Here is a 20,275-nt window from a genome sequence, read left to right as displayed (position 1 = left end):
CCTGGCTACTGGCCAATCAACACTTTATTTATTAACCAATCGGAGCAACACATTCACAGCATACAGAACATCCCACAGCACAAGTGCTAGCTAAAGATTTAAGACAGTGGGAGACTCTCTGTGGCCTGATCTGTTGGAGGAAGTCTGGACCCCTAGCTGGATCTCTGTCCTCTCACCTGGATGTACATTACCTCTACTGTGTATCTGTCTGGGAACTTAGTCACAGGTGCTTGGGCTTGGTCACACCACAATGTTGAGGGTCCCTAGAAAATTCTCAAAGGGAAAGCATCAGGTGGTAGAACATTCTGGAGAGAGCCTAGGCTTTGAAGTCTGGCTAGCATGACTTCCTAGCTAGCTGTGTAGCTTTGGAACATTTAACTTGACTGAAGCGTTCCTTCCTTACTCTGAGAGATGGGTTTTATTTTCATTTTATTATCATTTATTAATTATTCAAAATTATGTGTTTCATTATGACATTTCAGAGATGTATATAATATACTTTGATATTCTTCAATCTCCTATTATCATGTCTGGCTCCCCTCCAACTATACCCCTTCCTCTATCTCCAAACTCTCCTACTTTCATGAAGCATTTCTTTGTTTTCTTTCTTTTGTGTGTATTTTTATCTTTTTATTTAATTATTATTGTTACATGCATACATGCATACAAATACAACTTGCTAAGTCCTTTTAGTGCTCTTTGCATGTTTATGTTTTTAGAGCTGACCACTTGATCTAACTACTTAGGGGTTCATCTCTAGGAGGAGACTGATTGTCCCTTTCTCAGAAGTTGTTAGCTGTCTGTAGATCTTCATCGAAAGGTGGTGCCTTGTGAGATGTCCTCCATTAATATAATAGCAACTGGTGTTGTTGTTCATACCTTGTTTAAGCTATCATGTTGTTGAGACTTCATGGTGATGCTTCTCTCTATATAGAAGACATAGTCTCACTGCAGACATCTTGGTCCTATGGCTCTTACCATTTTTCCATCCTCTCTTCTGTGATGTTCCCTGAGTCTTAGGTGTATGGATTGTGTTGTTGATGTATCAATTAGAGCTGGGCACCCCACAGTCAGTTGTTCTCTGTATTTTGAACAGCTGTGGCTTTCTGTAGTGGTCTCTGTCTGCTGTAAAAAAAAACACAAAACTATTTAATGATAGATAAGAGCTACTACTGATCTATGAATATAAAGGTAACTATTTAGAATGTAGTTGGGAGTTATGCTGGTTTAAAAAAAAGTTGCAGTAGTAGGTTCTCCTCAAGGTCCCATGACTTCATTAGTTATGAGTATATAGCTAGGATTACAGTACCAGGCATGAATCCCCTCCTACTGAGAGGGCCCCAAGTCCAATTAAACAATTGTTGGTTGCCCCAAGACATAAGTGCCACTATTGCACCTTTGGGGATATCTTACCATGTTGTCCATTGTTGCTGTTCATACGCATTATAGCTGGTTAGAACTATTGATTGAATTTTTCTCTGGGCATCTTCTAGAACTATGAGAGTTAGTTTACAGAAAGGAGGGTTCCAGGTCAGTTCCAGATCATGTCCTCCAAGTACTGTGTCCAAAGTGTGTGATGTCCTCAAGTCTTCTGTTGGGACTTACTTTCAAATTCTGGGAAGCTAACAAAGGCAGCATCAATAACCTATATTGTTTTGGGGGTTTCTTGGGCTCCCCTAACCAAAAACTAGAAAAGAGGTTTCTCATGCCTGATATTGGGGTTTTGTTAGATAGTCTATGGTTCTTAAGAGGAGCATTATCATCATAAGTGAGTGGTACAACTTCATGATATGTAACTGTGGTAGTCTGAATGTAATTGGCCCCCATAAGTTCACAGGAAGTGGCACTATTAGGAGATATGGCTTGGTTGGAGTAGGTGTGACCTTGGTAGAAGTGTGTCACCGTGGGGGTGGGCTTTGAGTTCTTCTTTGCTTAAGCTATGCTCAGTGTGGATACAGTTCACTTCCTGTTGCCTGTGTATCAAGATGTAGAACTCTCAGCTCCTTCTCCAGCACCATGTCTGCTTGCATGCTGCCATGGCCCACCATGATGACAATGGACTAAACTTCTGAAACTGTAAGCCAGCCCCAATTAAATGTTTTCCTTTATAAAAGTTGCTATTGTCATGGTGTCTCTTCACAGCAATTGAAACCCCAACTAAGACAGTAACTTCATTTAATGTATGTATATATAGATATAGATATAGAGATATATACATGTATATGTATTATATAAAATTTGAGGCATATATAAAATAATGTGATTCTCTATGGCTTTTGTGAAATGTTCATGGGAATTGCTTTTTACACTGCTGAGCTCTGAACAGGCTGGAGGTAGTCTCAGAGTGGTGCGGCTTCCTGACTTTCCCTTTCCCCCCTGCTGAGTGCAGAAACATAACCTCCATGGATGGGTGATGGGTGTGAGGGTACAAATGATTGCTTGTTCATTATGGAAGACAGAGGGGTGCGAGTGCGTGCTTCCTGCAGGGGCTGCTGATGAGTGTAAGGGTCTCCCCTAATACGGAAGGTCCTGAAGCAGTGGGTGGCCTGGGCTTCCTGGGGTCTGGAGAAGCAGAGTAAGTAGTCTGTCCTCGCTCTTCTTATCCTCAGGTAGTTCTAGCTCCCTGGGAAGCCTGGCTCTCTGGCTCATCCAGACCCGATGTGTGCCTCCATGGGAAGTAGTCAAGCAGAAGGGAGTCCATAGACAGAAGCCTGTGACCTCTTTTTGGCTGTGTTTTATGTGGTGCTTTTCCCTACTAGGCTCGTTTTAAAGTGAAATCACCAAAATAAACACAGAGGAGGCAAGGGATCTGTGCTCAGCCAGCTGGAAGGGAGCAGGCGCACCCCAGGAGAACTGGGGTCACAGCATCTGAGAACTCTGTTGCCTCCGATCCTGCCTTCTCCAGCTGATGTGCTTCTGAGCCCATGCCACTCCCAGAAAAAGGCAGATTCCCCTAAATGGAGGCTCTTCAGTCTTTGCTCATGATTGTGTGTGTGTGTATGTGTGTGTGGTGTAGTGTGTGTGTGTGTGTGTGTGTGTGTGTGTGTGTGTGTGGTGTACATGCATGTGTGTGGGGTGTGTGTGTGTATGTATGGTGTGTGTGTGGTATGTGTGTATGGTGTGTGTGTGTGGCATGTGTGCAAGCATGTGTGTGTATGGTGTGTATATGTGGTGTGTGTGTGTGTCATGTGTGCATGCATGTGTATGTGTATGTAGCATGTGTGCAAGCATGTGTGTGTGTATGGTGTGTATGTGTGGTGTGTGTATGGTATGTGTGTGTGCATGCATGTGTGTGTATGGTGTGAGTGTGGCGTGTGTGTGATGTGTGTGTATGGTGTGTGTGTATGTGGTGTGTGTGCATGCATGTGTGTATGGTATGTGTGTGTGTGGAGACCTGAGAACAAGCCCAGCCGTCATTACTCCGTCTCTGTCTACTTGGATGTTTATAAAGACAGTTCCTCACTGACCTGAACTCATCCAGTAAGCTCCATTGTCTGGTCAGCAAGCCTCAGCAATCCACCTGTCTCTGCCTCTCCAGAGCCGGGATTACACCAAGCCTGACTCTGCAACAGCTCGCAAGGCGCGCAGGCTTGGTCTAACTGGATAGTGAGCCTCGGCTCTCTGAGTTTTAACCAAACTCCTATGTGATTCTGACAGTGAATGAAGTCGAAGAAGCTGCATCATAGGAACATGAACCTTTGTGACCAATAATGGCTTTGTGTGTGTGTGTGTGTGTGTGTGTGTGTGTGTGTGTGTGTGTGTGTGTGTGTGGTGGGGGGGGGTCACAAATAAATCTTGTCCATCCTTGGCTTTCCTGGGTCTTTCCTTCTTTCTTTTATCACACTGTATTTATAGGCACTGTGTGTTGCTCTACTTCACAGTAGTGATCAGTGGGAGACGGAAGGCTTGAGTTTTAAACCCCCTATAGACTAGCAATTCACAAGGCATGCATGGAGGGAAGAAGATCAGAACTGAACTCCAGGCTGTGCTGAGGATTTCCCCCACAGATTGGGTGCTGTGTGTGGTGCGTGCATGGTCATCTGGCTCTTGGTGCTGAGGAGGAGAGGCAGTGTTACTCTGTCCAGCTGTTCTATGACATGGCAAAGCCTCTCTTCACTGCTAACTGCTGCACAGGCAGAGTGCTTCCTACAAGTACATCTTCTGTGTGCTTCTTGGTGAGATCTCTGCTTTGGTTTGTGAAGGTGATCCCAGTGCATTTTAGACAAAAAGTTTGACACTACACTGAGGGGCTCTCAGCCTTAGAAAGTGTGTTTTTACAGGCTTGTTTGGGATCTGAGGCTGTGATTTCTTTTCAGCCTCCCCTATTTATGTCTGCTTACCTCTGCAGCCTTTGCATCCATTCTGGAACCAGGAGTTTTAACTGAATCATAATTTTAGGATTAGAAAGCTTATGTTCTTAGCACATGCCAAGGCATCCTGCTGTACTTGTGCCCAGCCATGTACCATTCTCCTATGCACATCTCTAGGTCAGGCGCACTGGCATTCTTTATTTCTCCCAAAGGTCAAGGAAGCATCATGCTGCCTCTGGAGGCAAGCATTTGCCTGACCTGTTACCTCTGTCTGCAATGGTTTTTCTTATGGTCATGCTCAGGTTAACTGCTATTGTTTCTTGAATCTCAGCTTATGTCAACATTCCATTACCTTAATGCCTGCACCAGATACTTCATTGATACACCTTATTGGTGTTTTGATTCTTCACTAAGCTTACCAGGGATATAATGTTGCATTCATCTGCTATTTCTGCTTCAGATGTGTGCCTACTGATTCTGGCATGGACTGTTGCTCACGAATCTCTTCCAGCGTTTGCAAGGAGGTGGCACATGGTAAGTTATCAGTAAATATTTACTGAAATAAAAGTTTACAAAGAAAAGAAAGGGAGGAAGAAAGGAAAGACAAACAGATGGCTTGCTGACATTGTAGTTAGTAGTGGGTGGATCTAGATTTTGTATCTATCTGGACATTAAGATTCTGGAATTCTTATTACTTTCTCCCAACAGAGGCTGCATCCCAAATTCCACTCTTGGACCATCTGGCCGTGGCCCTGTCTGGCTTTTCTTTGGCCTTCTGACTCCTCTGTGATCTCTTCAGATGGAACACGAGAGAGCCACTCATTCAATTTTTACTGTGCATTTTCCTTTCTTCCATGTCTTTATTGCACATGGCACTTGATTTAATAATTTTAATCAAGAAATTAATTGTATTTATTCCCTCAGGCAGTTTTTAGGGAAAGGGCACAATTTTCTGAGCATCAAGCGAAGGAAGAAAGGAGTAAATTAAATTTTGTTCTGGGAAGCTGATCTGCCAACTCAGTGTTCATGCTGGAGGCCATGATGCCCCCCATTCACTTTTAACTCCACTAGCCTCTGGGAGCTCAGGTTCCCTAGTCTCTTGAGTTACAATCAAACATGGGGACAGTGAGATGAGGGCCCCATTCTTTGCCAGGGCACAGCAGCTATTCACTCTGTAATTCATTCAGGTGCACACACTGCGTAAAGGGATCCAGACTGGGTTGTGCCTCCCTTTCCGCGTTGGAGAGTGGAGATCCTCTCTGAAGACTAATTTATTGCTCAAACTGTCATCTGCCACCTGCCCTGTGTGCCACCTTCTTCAGCAATTGACTTAACTCCTGGGACCCCAGTTTTCACCTTTGTGGAGTGGGTTTCATTCTGCCTGCCTCCGAAGTAGCTGTGATGCACAACTGATGTGCACAGCAAGAATGATATGATGCACTCACCCCATGCCTGCCCCGAGTGAAGGCTCTGTCCCTTTCCTCTGTGTCATAATCAAATAATAGGATATGCCACAGATTTTGCCACACCATCTAGCAGTATGAAAGATGGTTTCCTCATGTGCAGAGACTGCTTAATGATTTCTCTTTTTCCTAATTCAATGAATTAATGAATGGTCAAATCAAGTTGTGAAATTATTTAGTAATGGGCATTCAAGAAATGACTTACCACTTTAAGTAGAACTATGGAGCTGTTGCCATAGATGTCTAGTCATCTTGCTAAATGTACGGAAGTGCTTTTAAAGCCCTTTTCAGAGAAACCCCTGGTGTAGTAAAGTGCTACATTCTATTCCAAGCCAACTGGAATATCCTTTCTGAACTGCCCAGTAAGTCTCAATCACATTTGTTTATTTCATAGTCCTTAAAACACCAATAAATGGCTCATGGAGCATTTAGTAAAGGTTAGATCTGGAGGAATCACACTTCTATTTCAAATGGGACTTCATGTGGTCCCATTGTCTTCTAAGCATTTGCAGATGGCATCATCATTTGTCACTTGAGCTCTTGAAATGCTTTGGGATGTCCTGTTTCAGAACAACCATTTGTCTGTGGAGCAGAAACTTCCCCAATTTTGTCTTGCTGAGTTCACACCAGAGTAAAAGCCCATCAATGTCAGTGGGTGAAGTACTCCCTTCCTTAACATAAAGGGGGCATTTCAGTTTCTTGTGAGAGGCTCATAAGATCTCCTGGCATCTCAAAGGCAATTCCTTCACATTGCTCTGTGCATGTTATGGAATAGAATAATTGTTTAACTATGTAAAGATGTGTTACATTTGTTTATGCTGCATTTGTTTAACTATGTAAAGATGTGTTACATTTGTTGTACCTTGCCTGACTAAGGCACCTGATAGGTCGAATCAAAAGCTGAATGGCCAATAGCTAGGCAGTAGAGGGATAGGTGCGACTGGTGGACAGAGAGAATAAGTAGCAAGAGGAATCTAAGCTCAAGAGAGAATGGGGGAGAAAGAGAGGGAGACGCCTGGGGCCAACCAGCCAGCCACCAGTCATCAGACATGAAGGAAGCAGGAAAGTAAGGCATAAAGAACGAAAGAAAGGCAAAAAGTCCAGAGGCAAAAAATGTAGATGAAGAAAAACAGGTTAAATTAAGTTATAAGAGCTAGTGGGACAAACTAAGGCTGAGCATTCATAACTAATAATAAGTCTCTGTGTCATGATTTGGGGACTGGCAGTCTGAGAAATCCTGCTACATGTGCTGGTCATTGCAGGTATCAGTCCATTGGCTTGCACATCCACCACAGATGGGATGTTCTGGAGCCTTCCAGACACCACAGTGGTAGCACACCTCTCCCAGAGTCAGGCTATGGCCAGGTAGTGGTTCCAGACTGGGGTGGCTCTTTCTTGCATCTGTGTCTCACTAGTGGGATGGTGGCTGAGGTGCATGGTATGCTTTGCTTATGCCATTCTACTTCTCACATGTCACAGCAACCAAAAAAAGGTGGATATTTTCATTTTTACTTTGTAAATGAGAAAATTAAGACTCAGACAAGTTCAGGCACTAGCCAACACCTCTCTCTCTCTTAGCCATTAGCTGTGCTGGGATTCCACGGCAGATCTCTCTACTTCTTGGGCCCCTGGTTTTAACTTGTATACAGCCTGCTGATTTAGTCCCAGAAATTCAATGTCTTTCAGTGATGCCATAGTTTTCTCAGTGCCAGTTGAGGAGCTCACACCCTCTTCAGGATGGAGAGCATCATTAGAGGAGCTGAGCATAAGTCCCACAATGCATTGCAGGAGCACAGCAGTGGTATCTGACCTAGCCAGCTGACTCACAAAGAACAGACATCAGCTGAGATTTGAAAAGGGAGAAGCTGGGTTATGTGGGCTTTACAAGAATGTGGATATTTGTGAGGACATACTAAGTTCAAGGTGTGTATGACAATGAGCTTCATTTGACTCAAGCAAAGCCTCCTTCCTGGGGACTTGAGAGGCTAGACTTGGGAAGTGTCTTATATGGGTTGGCAGTGAATCAGAAGATGAAGAGATACTACGGGAATTAAATTGTGATGTGGCATATGCTTTAGAGCAATTACTCTTGGTGGTGGTAAGGATAATGGATTAGTGAATATGAGATTGATCAGGTGAGAGGTTATGGTGGGCTCCAGTAAGTATGTAGTGATTCTGTTAGGACTCTTTATAGCCTTCAATGTTGCCAAGATTATTTTATAGCTGTTTGCACTGACCAGCATCATCTTAAGAAGGATTGTAGTCATTATTTCCAGGTCCCCTATGAAGGAGACAGTCTCATTATTTCTATACATAGGCACAGTTCTACATAGTTGTGTTTTTCTTTCTAGTGGCTCCTCAACAATTAATTCATGCCTGATTAATTGAAGACATTAGTGATAGATACAAGTTTATGCTTATTAAGTGCTCAATTGTGTGAAAATACCCCCAAAGCCATGCTTCTCCACATATTTTCTTGGAGCATTCATTTTAGAGGATGGTAATAAATATTTATCAGATATTAAAGGGCTCCTAGTCAAATGTGTTTGGAGGTACAGGGGTATCCCCAGCAGAATGATCTGACAGAACAACCTGGGTCTCAGTCACCAGACAAAATAGGTTTGTGTAGGAAGGATCCAAATGGGAGGGAGAGCCTACTCCCAATACCATACTCCTTCACTCCTCCATCATCTGCAGAGGCGGCTGATTCCTGTTTTACATCCTTGCACTAAGCCTCGGGAGATTCACATCTAGATGGCAGAATCATCGCAAACCATGCTTTTGATTCAGCTCTAGATTTTCAGTGACTTGTGGGCATGCACGTGTCCATATTCACTTTTAGCTTCTCTAGGGAAAAGCATGTTCTGTGGTGCTATCAATTTGCCTATCACTGACATTTCTAGGGTTAGAAGTCTACGCCCATAACACGAATCTTGTATCATGCCAATTTCTCATTATTGGAGACTCCTTAAACACTCTGTTAATGACTTTGTTAGTGAACATTAAACCCTTGTACAACTCTTTAGGGGTGTAGTGTGCCTTGATCTGTTCTTCCCTAGTCTTTCCTGTGTCTATAGACCTTAGATCCAGGAGCCCAGCAAGCCTCAGGCTCCAGCCCACTGGAGTTATGGAGTCTATGCTAGAAGTTAAGGTTAGAGGAAGATCCTTGGGATATAGAGGAAAGGAAGAGCCAGTTCTTTGATTGCTGGCCAGAGTTCTTTGTGTGGAGCACAAAGAAATGGTCTGTGAGCAAATCTCTGAGTTTAATCTTGCATTCTCAAAATAGCTGCTATAATAGCATTGTGCTGTGATTATTGAAAGCTTGAGTTAGCAATTGATTTTCAGCCTGAGAGATCAATGTGAAAAGAGATTGCAATGCAGGATTATGAAGAAGCCATCTGTGACCCCTACACTCGTGAAGCAGCCATATCTACCCTAGCCAGAGACATTACTACCTTATTGTAATTGTGGGTCTGTAGGGTGTTTGTGCCACTGTAAACTCCTTAGGGGTCACAACAGGTGTTTGTCAAATTGCAACTGACTTAGTAGATTTTGGATGTGGTGCTCCCATCAGGTCCTCCTGTCACCTGAAGTGATGAAGCAGAACAGTTATATTAGTTATATAATATATATATATTATATACATTAACAGAGTGACAAACAGGGTTTTAAACCTATGTTAATGTCAATGGAAAAATCTAAGCCTTGCAGAGTTAATAAGGACCTCCCTATGCACTTGGAGTTCTAGCTATATCAATGTTCTGTCAATCAGTTCTATGCAGCAATGTTCCCTGGTGCCTAGGCAGCCCTAGTGACCTTGGTCTTGGAGGGATTTTCTGTTCTCAATCTTTAGATTTTTTTACATTTAAGGTAACCCCAAAATGCCATCTGTCAAAATAAGTGTTTAGTGGTCAGGTGATAAAGTCTTAGCTCATATCCACCTCACAATGACCTCATTGTTCCAAAGACCCGCCCCATTGCTTTGCTCAGTAATTTAGTGTGTCTGGAACAGTTACACTCAGCAACTTAAAGAATACATTTGTTGATCTTGGACCCAAGGTGTGAGGTTCTTTCTGGTAGGAGGGGCTGAGTAGAGATCCTGGGACTTTTACCCTTATTCTGCCGAGATTGTAACCAGAGCAATGCCTCATTACTGGAGGGATTTTCAGAGTTCCATGTCACCATCAAAGTCTTTTGAAAGCCACAGACATGGTGATCTTTATCACTGTCCCCCTCAATTCTCCAACTTGGTCTTTTCAAAAATCAGATGGATACTAGAGAACGTCCATGAGCTAATCAGATTGGGTTTTGATTGTCATTGCTGTCCCAAGTACCATCTTTACTGGAGGAGTCAATATGACAACATATCATATAGTATGTAGCCACTGTCATGACCTTTTTTTTCATATCAACTTTCAAGACCATGAGCAGCAGCTTGCAGGCCCAGCATGGACCCACCACTCGTGTGCTAAGAGGTCACAAGACTCTTGCTTCCAGTTACTGCATAACTCGCAGGGCTCTTGATGATCTTGACATCTCATAAAATATACCACTGGTTGGGTAGGTTGTTGACATTGTGCTGGCCATAGCTGGTGAGACAAGAGTAAGCATTTTGGATAACTTAAAAGGATACACATGAATTACAGGGTAGAAGACAAAGTCTACCAAAATTGAGGTCTTTCTTCTTCAGTGAGGTTTCTAGGTGCTCAGTGGTCTGAAGAAGGTTGAGATATTGCCTCTAAGGTGAAAGACATGCACTTACTTTGAAAATTGAAAAGAAAAACATATGGCATATTAATATTGCATATGTCCATAGATTAGTGCAGCTCTCAGACTTCGTTAAAGAAGTTTCTTTGTGCAGTGGACAGAACTTAATGCAGAAGCTCGCAACTGGTGAAAGAACAGAGAATGTGTCAGTCATAATGACGTCCACATCACAACCCTTTCTCCCAGAGCTTAGGAATCATTATGGAAGGTGGAGCAGAAAGATTCTAAGAGTCAGAGTTTGGGAAGGACTGGAGTAAAAACAGCATCTTTAGGATGTGACAGAAGGGCTGTACATAGTTCTTTAACCCGGAAACCAGAGCAAGAGAAAACTGCAGCCAGTTCTGGTCACAGGGCAATTTTCTCTATCTCTGGGGTCTCCTAATCCATCTGATTCATGGTACTTGTGGTGTCCATGGAAGTAGGGAGAATGTATGATATCTCTAGACAGCAATGGCAGAAAAATCACTGTTCAGATTTCTAAGACCTTGGGAATAAACATATTTACATCTTCTTCAAGTAGATTTTTCCTGTGAGATGAGCAGAGGTTTGTTGCTGGGGTTTTATAGGAAATGGAGGCCTGCCTTTATGGGCTGAGCCCTCAGTAATGTACTGAGTATTTAACACTACTTTAATACCAACTCCTGCTGTATTGCTTCTTTCTCCTTGATCTAGTGGCTTAGCATCTGACCTGCTACTATTAAGGATGACTAGGCTTAAACCTAGTGGTGGTGGCGGCAGCAGCAGCAGCAGCAGCAGCAGCAGCAGCAGCAGCAGTAGCAGCAGCAGCACAGGCCTTTGATCCCAGCACTCAGGAGGCAGAGCCAGGCAAGGCCAGCCTGGTCTACAGAGCGAGATCCAGGACAGGTACCAAAACTTCATGGAGAAACCCTGTCTCAAAAAAACCAAAAAAAAAAAAAAAATGACCAGGCTTACCCTGTCATAAGCTACCCACTTTGCCACGTAAACAGAGCAGTGTGCTTCTGATACTGTACCATTCTCTGAGGTCTCAGTCAGCCACTAGCTGCTGTGTTGGTTATATTGGACTTCTTCCATCATCAAGGTCTATTTTCGTCCAAATAGACTATCATTCTCAGTTTAGATTGTCTTTTATTGCTCATGCTAGTGCTTGCACCACCATCCTTCCACTTAAGATTGACCTTACGTGCAGCCATGCTATTACACACACCATTGCTTCTGACCAAGGAACACTTTTCACATCATACAATGTGCAACAGTGGCTCCATGGCCATGGAATGACCGGGTATTACCACAGCCCTCATCAGCCCAGAAATCCCTGACTTAATTAAATGTGAAATGGCTTATTGAAGATTTATATATATATATATATATATATATATATATATATATATATATATATATAGAGAGAGAGAGAGAGAGAGAGAGAGAGAGAGAGATAGAGATAGGAGACAACTCCTTGGGATTTTGGACTCCTCTATTACAGAATAAAATATAATTATAAAAAAGTATATTAATACAAAATTTAAATTTTGTATTAGAGGCAATTATATACCCCTCTCTTTCCCCAGCCAGAATATATGAATTCAGAAATGATATGTGGTGTGTCTGTGTTCACAGGTCACTTGCAGAGATTTTTCTTTGGATTTCAACAACTTAGACCTGTGGTCACTTGGGATTGTAGTCTCTGTGAAGAGAGACGATGCTTGTAGGAGGCACAGTGACTGACACAGAAAAGGATCGTGGTATTTACAATTCGGCACCGCCAAATACATTGACGTTGTATGTTTACCCATTGCAGTGGTTACTGTCACCAAGTGGGAAGCACCTTTACTGTGAGTGACATGAACTAGTATCTGATACTATTAAAATCCTGTAGTGCAAAATAATAATGTCACCAGAAAGACAAACCACATATTTGAGGGACACAGTCGCTGTAAAAGAAAGACAAGAATCTGAGATTTGGTTCTCATATAAGAATAAAAATTAATGGCATAGACAGGTCATAAATTCAAAATAAGCACGATACATTTTCCCGCAAAGATGAAAGAGGACGTTGGTGATGGGAGGCAAGAGCAAGAAGTTAATAAAACAGAATCAAATTGAAATGCATGGTTGGAAAATATGATGTGAAAATAAAGAACAATAGACGGATGACAGAGCAGAATGCCTATAGTTTAAGGACAAATTAGCTGGAAGGCCAGCTGGAGGGACTCTCCCAGAAGGCATTAGAAGGAAATATAGGGTTGGAGAAATGTTTGTAGTGTTATGCTGCATCTCTGAAAGAAAATGCAAAAATAAATAGGAAGACAAAAGATGAAGCAATAATGGCTTGAAATTTTCTGGGCTTAGACAATGATTTAAAAGAAATCTTAGTTGAAAGACTTCATTGACTATAAGGCATGTTGGATAAAGAAAAAGACATTTTTACAAGTCGAAGCAAAATTTAAGTCTATCAGAGAGAGAGGGAAACATAGAGACACACAGATACACACACAGAGACAGACACACACAGAGAGACAGAGACAGACACACAGAGATAGAGACACAAAGACATAGAGGCACAGAGACAGAGATGGACAGACGGAAATACAAAGATGATCACAGACAACATTTACCCAGCTCTGGTATCTGGCAGGCACTGTCTGAAGTGCTTCATAGGCTGAATATATTAGCTCTTACAAAGTCCTAGCAACTGGAGTTCTTATTATCTCCACTTTACACATGAGGATGCTGAACTACAGTGAATTCAAATAACTACTCAAGATTGCAAGAAAATGGAGAAGGAGGGAATAGAGTCCTTCACTGTCTTGTAGGTCCTGAAGTCTTACACCGTGGGATGTGTTTCTTTTTTCACAGCTTCCAAATGAAGAAGTACGTCACCCATCCATCACACCACTGAACGCAAGGTGTCTTGGTTTAGACATCCCCACAGTAACACAGAGACAAGAAGGCAGTGAAGAAATACTTTCAAGCTGCTGCAAGAAAAAGAATTTCCAGTGCAGTATTAGAAAACTGGATTTAAAGAGAATAAGCAGATTGCATGAGGAAACATACAGGAAAGGTCAGGGCAGTCTCGGCAGTGTCCATTAATCTTTAATACTGCCTCTGCAAATGTTGGGGAGGACTGGGATGTTGATGGTTATTTTCTCTGGAAGTCCCACTCATTGCTTGGAAAGGATAGTAGAGGATAAATTGTCTTCCTATGAGAAAACTTTAATCCTCTTTACCTCAGAAAGCTGCTGAGCCATGGCACCAAGAGCTGAGACCATCAGACCATCATTTATGTTTGATAAACTTAGCTGCCTTCTCTCCATATAGCTGGCTAGCAGAGATAATTGAAAAGAAGATCATAAAGATATATGAATTTTATGATGAAATGTAAGGCTGTAAAGTAGATAGGAAGGACATTCTAGAAAACCCCTGAATTGGTTAGGTAGTGAATGAAAGGGTTTCATGTCTGTCCAGACTAAACACTCAACTGGGTGCTCGCTGATCAATTTTGACCTTAGATTTTGTAACTTTAGTGTTTGTATGAGGGATTGTCATTTAAAAAGTGATCACAGGGTAATTTCTCTTTATTATAGTATCCACCAAAGGCCTAGCTTCATGGAAGCATGCTATTTTAAAGCTAGATATGGTTGTTTGCTGGAGTTCTTAATATTTATGGATAAAGAAACAGAAGCACAGAAAATGAATGATTTCCCCAAGGTCCGCAAGGTCCTTCTAATAACAAAGGACAGTCAGTCTGTAAACATCCACTTCCCTCAGGGTTCACATAGAACTACTCTAGGTCATGAGGAATAACACTAAACAAATGCTTCTACTTCTTTTTTTTCTGAGACAGGGTTTCTCTGTGTAGTTTTGGTGCCTATCTTAAATCTTGCTCTGTAGACCAGGCTGGCCTCGAACTCACTGAGATCCACCTGGCTCTGTTTCCTAAGTGCTGGGATTAAAGACATGCGCTACCACTGCCCGACTCTACCTCTGTTTTTTAATTTTTAGGAAGAGAGAGAAATTTGTTCAATTTGTGTGTGAGAGAGAGATACACAGAGAGAGTACACAAGGGTGCAAACCCACAGATTCTCCATTAATAAGATGATGATGGGTGTGAATGCCACAGAAAAGTGAGATTATTTTTATAGTCAATACTAGGGATACAGTTAAGCTATGTTATACTATCAGGACAGGAAGGGCTATATAACAGGTGTTATTTGAAATAAGATTGAGCCACCTGGAAATGTTGGAGATGATTGTTCCAACTGGGAGCAAAACTAATACAATGTCTCTGAGAAGAAACACTTCTTGGCAATTTGGAATGAAAGTGCATGTTTCTGAAACAGACCAAGCAGAGGTTATGGCTCCAGATGAAGTGAGAGAGATTCACTTGTATAGATTGTAGAGGGCCTATGGGAGGTGATGGACAGTTATTGAAGAATTCTAAACTAATGTCAGGACATAGACAGTCCATCCCCTAATTAGAACCCCAACCAGTATTTGTAAAACTGAAATGAAGAATGTTCTTCCTGACTTCTTGTTTCTCTTTGCATGTGTGTTGAATATTCTTACTGAAGGCAGATGCAGCTACTTCTTGGTCACCATGGGCCCATTAATATCTTCTCTTTCTAAGATGTAAGATGATGTGGGGATAATAGATGAGACCAAAATTCAAAGGAAAAGCATTATCAGAGCAATTTGAGTAAAATGCTCACTCCAATAATCTGTTGCTAAGAGGGCTGTAGAGCAAGTTCTAAAAATCAAGCTTGTGATCAAATGACTCATGAGACAATTAACGTAAAATTATCAACAGTATTCCTGACATGCAGTGTTTGTTCCATAGGTGTTTACATAAGTAAAGTTAGAGATGTAGACAGGGAGCTGGCATATAAGGCTGTGTTAGAGTCCACTAGCAGGTAATAGTATCAAATAACACCTAGCACAATGGATATCACAGAATAGAGGTTCTATAAACTATGTCCATTATTGTTATTGCATCACAATATCTTGTTTGTGTTTTGTCTTTCTGTTTGGTTTCCAGGTTACTGAGATTTAGCTTTGTTCACTGATGTTTCAGAACCTCGGACAGCAATGTTAGTCAGGATTTTTCACCTTTCCGGAATTATCTCTTACCTTCCATTTCCTTGCCCTTAACCTCAGACTCTGTGTGTGTGTGTGTGTGTGTGTGTGTGTGTGTGTGTGTGTGTGTGTGTGTACATGAGTATGTTCATTTAGGTTGGGTTTTTATGTTGGTTCATATGTTTGTCCATGTGGAGGCTGGAAGACAACCTTGACTATTGTTTCTGTCCATTTTTGTTTTTTTTTTAAGACAAGGTTTCACACTGGCCTGGAACTTACACATGGGAAGGCTGACTTGCCTGTAGTCTTCAGAAATCTGTCTCTACCTCTCCAGAACTGGGATTACACGCATGTGCCACTATACCCATTTTTATTTGTTTGCTTTTTAATAAACTCTGGGGATCAAATTTAGGTCTTCATGCTTAGCAGACAAGTTCTTTAATGACAGAGGTTTCTCTCCCACAATAATCTTAGACTTTATTGCTTATGATACCCAGCTAAGACACATCCAACTAGTCCTCTACATGGTTTACTGCTTCACAAAGAATCTCAAGTTTCTCATCTCTCATTTCAAAATGTCAGTTTTATTCTCCTCACCCACCCATGTCAACAAGATCCCAGCATGCCTTGCAGCCAACAGTTACTGAGTTATCTCACTTAGAAACACATTAGCTCCTTTGCACATTTGCAGCTTTAATTAGACTACTTTTGACAAGCTCCAAAACTTTGTTTTTGATTTTTATCTTTGGGATGATTTAAAGCTCCATAAAACTGTGTAATTGCTGTGGGCAGGTCACATATCCACCAACATCCATCTGCTTCCTCAGAAAACAGATTCTCCCAAGCTTAGAGCAGAGTGTGCAAAGCACACAGTAAAAAGCAATGGCCATAGGTTAATGTGCTCTCTCATAGTGAACATCCCCTTTGTCTCTTGTATTATTGGCAGGACGTGGATGCTACTATTCGGACTTTCCTTTCATTTTCAACCTATTAACATCTCAGTGTATGGGGGGGTTCCTTTTAGAGGCATATTTTCTTTCATGGTACCCAGAAATTTAAAAAAATACACCGCCCCTAAACCAAAATGTCTCATGTCAATTTTATTATTTGATGTAATCTTATGAAGCAAAGCATGGTGGCCACTATCAGCACTATTTTGCAGATAGTAAATCTGCAAGAGTAAATGACTAGAGAAGGATAAAGTTTGTTTACTGAAGTGTCTTTCCAACATTTACTTTACTATAGTAGACACTGAGCAGGTAACAAGTACAATAAAACTGTCCTGGGCTTTCTCTACCGTATGCCATTTTTGAAGCTATGAGTTCCCCTTATGTTTACTGAATTTTTTTTATCAGTGGTGTTCAGTATTTGGTATTTTGGTGTTTGACTATAACAAAAACTCTCATCATCAAATTAGGGCCAGAGGGAGACTTCAGCTTCCAGAAGTATGGAGTTGCTGTGAAAAAGGTCACCTCTTAAAGAAGCAGCCACTTTATCATAGTTTCCACTGTAGGCATAAGGAAGATAGCCTTTCCTCTGAACAGTCTATTTTCTGAGAATTATTTGACTGCCACAGCTCCAAGGATCTACTCTTTATCATTTCCAAGGCAAAGGAGTATACCTATTTGTGTAGGAATATTCATTTTGAACAAATTGAACTTGGGAGTTTTCTGGTGATATCTTAGGCACTTTGATTGAGGCCCTAGTCACAATCACACCGTTTCTGTCTTATTCTTAGCTTCTGAAAAATACTCCTTTAATGCTCTTGTGACTAATAGGTCAGATTATCTATTACAGTGATCAAAAAATGTATCGAGGAGTCTTCCAATTGGTTGAATCTGCTATCTATGCACCCTTCATTTATCTCATCCCTTTTCAAAGCTTTTGTCATTTGATTCTACTTAGGAATTAGTCCCCACCTGAAATTCCTTCTCTGTAGGAACATTCCAGAGAATGAAAACACATTGGGGCTGATTATTTTTCCTTTCTCTTTTTTTGTTGAGTTAATACTTTGTAATCCTTTCCCACTGTATATATTCAGCCTGCCACTGGCTTACCAGTGTGAGCTTCTGGAACCCAGACATGAGGATCACATGAGGAAATCAGATTCTGATATATCCTGCAGTGATGGCCAGCCATGACATTCTAGATGAGCATGTATTGAAGGTGAAAACAGTGAATGAATTGAACTATTTTTCTCTCAGCTTCCAACCGTTCTTGTCCATTCAGTATTCCTGCTTCACAGATCTGGGCTTTTCCTCTCGCAGCTCACTTTGCAATGGCTCCCTTTTCCCATCCTCAGCCATGGGAATAGCATCCAATATCAATGTCTACAATTCTCCTGGGCAGGGCATATGATGCAGGTGCTCCCTGCTCTGCTTAATGGCAGTATTAAGAAATATTATTTGGTCTGTGTCATAGAGTGAATCTACAAAGTCAATGTGAACTGATTTTTGAATTATTTCCTCAAAGAGAGACCCACTAGGGTGAGAAAAAGGGGAGACCAAGGAAAGAAGATTGGAGAGAAAGGTAGAATTTTGGGCAAGCCTGATTTCAGCCTAGTTCTACCACATGCTCCCAGGTGTGAATCGCATGTGACCTTGTCTTACCTGAAATAAGAATGCTGCCATCAGTCATTGTCTCTGAGCTGCTCACTGACATGAGGCAATTACAGTCTCCAGAGGTCTTGAGAGGACTATGTTCTCATAGTTGAACATCCTTTAGTCAGCTGCAACCAATGCTCACAGATAGGGATGAATGCACCAACTGAGTAAGGACTCTGGACAGGACACTAACAGCTCTACAAATAATTAGGTTGATATTACATTGGGTGGACACTTAATGGATCTCTCTTATGGGTACAAACCTAGGCAAGTTAGACCCATAGATGACTGGCTGGGTTGTGTCTGTATGGAAGTTTCTTGAAGCCAAAAGTTTAAGCACCAGAGAGATTGAGGCAGTAATGTTGTCCATATAACCAGAGACTGTATTTACAAGAACAAAGCAAAACCCAGTTATTAAAACAGGGATCTAGAGTGGGACCATCACTTTGTAGAGTGAAGTCATTGGGGGTTTGAACTATTGCTGCTTAACTTCTGCTTAAGAAAGAAAGAGCAAGCTTGTTCCAAGGCCAGGTTGAAGACCCTGATGACTCAATTCCAAGGGGAGAGTGATGTTCAGAGAACAGAGAGAGTGACAAGGACACTAGCCAGGATGTCAGTCCAACCAGGCTGACAAAAATGAGAATTTACTATCTCATTGCAAAGAGCTGTAATAGATTTACGTTGAGTTAGGGCAGTGTCAAATCCCAGGACCTCTTGCCCCATCTCTCAGTTCTGTCTGTCAACAGGTTATCTTTATCCACCTGCAGTTGCTTCTTCCTACCGATGCAGCCAACTCCAGGTTATTGTGGCAATTACAGAGATAAGAAAGACCCTCCTTCCCAGTGGTTCCAGCAAATGTCCTGATATTGAATTCACTAGGAGGACTTGTCATATGATCAAATCCAACCAAAGCCCCTCCTGTTTCTGGGGATTTGTGGCATCCATGGATTGGCTAGACTAGGCTATAAACTGTTGTTGGAGTCTAGGGTAGGTCAGTACTGGGAAAACCACATAGCTGAGAAGGGTAGAAGGAAAGGAAGCCTTCGTTCACTGCAGCTCTCTACAGTGGGATTTTCACATTTCTACCGTGTAGCCCCATCGGACACATGTCAGGCCGTAGTAAGTTCATTGACATCGGCAAGCCTGAGACACAGATCATTTGACAAATAATAATTGATATCAGGCTTGCAAACCAGTTTCTCATTTCCATCTGAGAATTTTTATGGGGGAAGTCAAGCTCACTAGCTTATAATTGACAAGATTTTTATGCATTTTGGAAAAGTCACAGCATTCTGTATTCTGCCATGTGCAATCTTTACAGACATTTTTGTTAACCTTGTGCAGCTTGAGAACTTAGCTTCAACGTTTTGTCACTGGGCTCGTCAATGTCTAGACAGGTGACTTCATCCCAATTTCTCTAGGCTGTTTCCCTCTTTAAATTCAAGAGTTATTTCCCTGGACAAGGCTAGTGCCAAAGGCTTGAGGATTGCTGTTTGCTGACTTGTGTAACTTCTTGGAAAATGACTTTCTTGCTGTGATGTGAAATTGACTTTTCATCTTCACTGATGCCAGTGCCTTTTACATTTCCGGTGTTTGGAGGCACACAATTCCATTAAGAGGACCTGTGTGAGCTTTGAGAACTAGACTGCTTGCTTGCAGGGAGCTAGAGAATAATGACTTGCCTCTGAGCACGCTTTGAAAAATGATTCTAAAACTCATTCTTAATATGCTATAATAAAATGAATTATAGCTTAAATTGGAGTTTCAATTCACAGTTGTGATGCAAATATTTGTGTTCCCACATATGCCTTTAGTTTGTTAAAACACCCTACACACCACCTATCATAGCTTCAGTTGTCAACTTGACACACCTAGGAAGAGGAAGCCTCAATTAAGGAATTGCCTCTATTGAACTAGCCTGGGAGCATGTCTGTTGGGGCGTTTTCTTAGCTGGTAATTGATGTAGAAGAACCCAGCTCACTGTGGGTAGTGCCATCCCTGGGCAGGTGGGTCTGGGCTATATGAGAAAGGTAGCTGAACAAGCTAGAACAAACACACCAGTAAGCAGCATTCCTGGTCT

This window comes from Peromyscus californicus, unplaced genomic scaffold, assembly GCF_007827085.1.
Source record: "Peromyscus californicus insignis strain IS unplaced genomic scaffold, ASM782708v3 Scaffold_20__1_contigs__length_68692818, whole genome shotgun sequence".
Lineage (NCBI taxonomy): Eukaryota > Metazoa > Chordata > Mammalia > Rodentia > Cricetidae > Peromyscus > Peromyscus californicus.
This window is presented reverse-complemented; position numbering follows the sequence as displayed.